Raw genomic sequence first — 4,740 nt, 5'->3', positions numbered from 1 at the left:
AGGGTTGCTGGTTCAAACCCCGACCAGTAGGCACAGCTGAAGTGCCCTTGAGCAAGGCACCTAACCCCTAACTGCTCCCCGAGTGCCGCTGTTGATGCAGGCCGGACGTGTGAGTGACGCAGTGCTGACGAGCAACCGTCCTCAGTGCACACAACCACAGACATGCGCACAAGCCCTCCTCCTCTTCGTCCTGCTCCTCTTCAGCGCTGTCTCTGTGCAGGGCAACACTAACACCTCTCAGCAGTCTGTCATCTTAGTCCAAGGCCTCATACTGCTGTGGCAAAACCAGCCCAACGCTGACCTTTCTCTCGTTCACTCTCTCTCTCTTTCACTTGCATTTCAATTCAATTCAAATAAAGAAGCTTTATTGGCATGACCATTCATTAAGAAAGTGATGCCAAATCATACAATATATATCTAGAAAACATCAGAACATAGAATCATGAAACAATATGTGTGATTATAACACACACACACACACACACACACACACACTTTCTCTTTCTCTCTCTCTCTCTCTCTGTTTATGTTTATGAACAAGCTCTCCTGTCAAAACATTACATCCATGCATCAGAGTTGGGGTGTACAGGTATGTATACAGTATATCGTTTTGTCTGCTCTCATGATGCCTTGAGGAATACAAGCATGTCACTGGCCTGTGTGTGCTAGTGTGTGTGTGTGCGTGTGTGTGTGTGTGTGTGTGTGTGTGTGTGTGTGTGTGTGTGTGTGTGTGTGTGTGTGTGTGTGTGTGTGTGTGTGTGTGTGTGTGCCTGAGTGATTGTGTGTAAGTGATTTGTGTGATTTTGAGTGATTGTGATTGTGACACCGCACCTGTCAGCGACCTGTTCCCCATCTCACCTTTGCCTCTCAGGTGATGTCCAATTACAACACCCAATAGCACAGTGACTTTGAGAGGCCATCGTATCAATCTTCTTTCACTCATTACTGCCAACATGCCAACGTGGTGATGAGGCAGGAGGTTTGACCAGGTCCCAGTGGTCAGTGGAGACTTCGGATGATGGGGCAGAATCCCTGCAGTCTTTAAGCCTCCCTAGTGTGTGTGTGTGTGTGTGTGTGTGTGTGTGTGTGAGAGAGAGAGAGAGAGAGAATTAGAGAAGAGAAAACTAGGAGAACTAGGAAATGAGCGAGGGCTGTTCTCTGACACATTCAGCGGTTAAAGATTCTTGCTTTGCCTCGTGTCTTGTCAAATCTACAGATCTCATAAAAAGTAGAAATATTCACGCATATAAAAAGGTGTCCCAGAATCACAAACAGTGCCATCTAACTGTGATGTTAAGACTTGAGAGCCCTCTTTTCTGAATGACCTACAACGAGAGCATCACTCCTACTGTGTACTCAAGTATGAAGCACAAATCATTATACCACTTCACTGACTTAAAGCAGGGCACTGGACTCTAGTAGTTAAGGCAAAGTGAGAAACACAGACACACACACACACACACACACACACAGACTACCCCAGTGGGCAGGCTCTGATAGTCTGTGTCTGGCCTAAGCCAGTAGCTTTTGGGTCAGTATGGTGATGCCTCATTAGGGCAAGGGAGCAGCTTTGCGCTGCTTTTAAAATCAGACATCCCCCTTCTCCTCCACCCGTGTCACCCTTATCCTCTTTTTTCTCTTTTCTCCTCTTTACTATCCTCCTCTCTGGTCCTCCCCTCTCAACTCACCCAGCCATCCTCCATCTCTTGCCCTCCTGTTCATCTTCTCTATCCTTCTCTCTGACCCCCCCCATCAACTCTCTCCTCACATCCACCATCCTTTCTTCTTTTCCCCTCTCTTCCCTCCCTCCTATCCTCCCTTCTCCTCCCCTCTCAACCACCCTCTTTCTTTCTCTCTTTTCCTCTCTTCCCTTTTCCTCTCTTCTCTCTCTTTCTCAACCCCTTAAGAGCAGTCCAGACCTCTTGGCTCTGGTCTAAAGCTCCGGACCTCGGTCCCCTCCTCCGGTAGTCTGTCTCTTTGAACCTCTGGAAAGCCGTCACACTGAGTGCTGGGCATCTGACGAGGACACTGTCCAGTCCTCAAGCCCAGGAAGGAGGGGGGGGGGCAGCAGGGAGGGAGATGAGTCCAGCCTCTTGCTTCACAGAGGAGCTGTCCGATGTCCTGAAGACGCACACACAGACGCACACGCAGGCATCGGCTCATCAGGAAACGCCCGAGGGCAGACCGTTGACGTAAAGGAGAAAGAGGAAGATGAGGAGGAATAAAGAATAGGAGGAGGAGGAGGAGGAGGAGGAGGATGCAGGGACATGGTGCGTAGTGGCTCTAGCTCATGACTCAGGCCCACGTCACCGAGATTATTCCAGATGACTGCTCTGCGCCATGCAGCATCACGCCTGCTCAAGGATGTGTGTGTGTCCATGTATGTGTATGTGTGTGTGCGTGTGTGTGTGCATGTGTGTGTGTGCGTGTGTGTGTGCTTCTGTGTGTGTGTGTGTGTGTGTGTGTGTGTGTGTGTGTGTGTGTGTGTGTGTGTGTGTGTGTATGTGTGTAGTTGTGTGTATGTGCACGTTCCCACACAGAGCTTAATTCCCCAGACTCGGTTGTTGTGTGTCTGTGATGACTGAGGAGGTTTATGTAAGCCAGAGAGGGAGTGCGGGTGGGGGAGTGTGTGTGTGTGTGTGTGTGTGTGTGTGTGTGTGTGTGTGTGTGTGTGTGTGTGTGTGTGTGTGTGTGTGTCTGTGTGTGTGTGTGTGTGTGTGTGTGTGTGTGTTTCTGTCTGGGGGGTGGGGTGGGTTAGTTTGCTCTGGGAGGTACAGAGGACAAAAATGTAACCTTAAGCCTAGGGCAAGGCCAGATGCCTGGCTCTTCAAGCAGTGTGTGTGTGTGTGTGTGTGTGTGTGTGTGTGTGTGTGTGTGTGTGTGTGTGTGTGTGTGTGTGTGTGTGTGTGTGTCTGTGTGTGAGCGTGCGTTTGATGTAGTGATGTCAGCCAAAGGGTGTTCATATTACTGTAAGTAATCTCATAATCGGTTAGCTACATTTTGTGTTCTTATAGTCATGTTACTAACATTATGACGTAATGAATAATGGTTTAATGTATGTATTGAGATATGAATAATGGTTTAATGTATGTATTGAGGTATGAATAATGGTTTAATGTATGTATTGAGGTACCATATATTAGAAGACCTGTAAAGTAAAGCTATATGGCTTACAGTTAAGTGCTGTAGAGACTCCCCTCCTGTTTCCCTGTCACATCAGCATCAGCATCTTTCACCAATCAACACATTCACCCTCTCCACCCAGCTGACCCCTGCTCTCTATCCTCGTTTCACCCCCCTGTATTCTATGGTTCCCTCCCTCTTGCCCCCTCTGCCTCCCCCTCTCTCTCTTTCTCCGCTTCTCTCGCTCCTTTATGGCTGATTGTTTGCAAGAAGTGACTTGAAAGGAAATTTTCCGGCTATCGTATCCCATTTAGCTGCAGCCAGCACTAACCTATTGTGCTGTGCTGTTTCTCCCGGGCCTCTCTTCCACTGTATCAGGCCACGACTGGGCAGGATGAAGGGAGAATGAGAGAGGGGGGGGGGGGACAGAAAAGAAAAACAGAAAATGAAAAAAGAGAGAAAGACGGGGAGAGAGATGGAGAGAGAACAGAAACAGACGAAATGACGTAGATACACAGAGAGTAACTAAGAGAGAAGTCTGAAGGTTAAACAGGGAGAGTGATAGAAGAGCAACATGAACAAAGCAAATGTGGACAGTGTGCAACAGTGAGAGAGAGAGGTGCTGGAGGAGAGAGAGTGAGCAATGCTGAGAAACTGTGGAGGTGCGGAGTAACAGTCAGCCAGACCAAGAGAGAGAGAGAGAGAGAGAGAGAGAGAGAGAGAGAGAGAATGTGAGAGTGAATGGAAAGAGAAGAGAGCAGGAGAGGGAGGAGAGAGAGAGAAGAGAGAGATGGAGAGAGAGAGAAGAGAGAGAGAGAAGACAAACAGAAAAGACAAACAGAGAAAAGAAGCGCGGTTCAGATCATCAGAGGCTGGTATGGACCAGTCCTGTGCTGAGTTATATAACACACCTTATGCTCAGATACTACATGATGAACACTCACACACACACACATGCACATGCACATACATACACAGGTAATTAATATGAATCTCCATAGAGATGGCACTCTCTTCCCCAGGCTGTCAAGAAGCCAATGATGTTTCTTGCATCCTCCTATATATATATATTTATATATTTATTTCCATGCGTTGGAAGCTCACACGGAGTGCAAACACAATGAGGGAGGCAGATGGTGATTGTATTGGCCCGTGCAATATGCTGTCTGGCATCACTGGAGGAGCCATTCATCCCTGTCCAGCAGTCAGCTGCTAATAAGGCTGGATTAGCGCGCTCATCTCAAGCTGGCACAAGACAAAACAATCGCCACTGGTGTCATCCTCTCAATTAGCAGGAGCAACACAATGAGGAGGATGACAAGAACGACGTGTTCATTGCTGTCAGTTTGCCTACTTGCGTGCTACCTCAACATGGCAAACATCCTACGTATTAGCAATATCGCTGGCCTGCTAGTGTGAGACATGATGGTTTGCTGCATATGCCACAACTATAGTGTATCTCTTCCTTGAGTTGACGCTAATCGTAGTCAATATGACACATCTTTTGCCATGATAATAGTGTCATGGTGTATGTATGTTGTAGCTGGGCTTTGAGTTAATGTAGCGTCTGTTTAGATCTGCTCTGCCTTCTACTCCCGCTTGCCTTGGATGTGGCAG

Source organism: Alosa alosa, chromosome 14 (assembly GCF_017589495.1).
Source record: "Alosa alosa isolate M-15738 ecotype Scorff River chromosome 14, AALO_Geno_1.1, whole genome shotgun sequence".
Lineage (NCBI taxonomy): Eukaryota > Metazoa > Chordata > Actinopteri > Clupeiformes > Clupeidae > Alosa > Alosa alosa.
The sequence above is the reverse complement of the archived record's forward strand: the minus strand, read 5'-3'. Positions refer to the sequence as shown.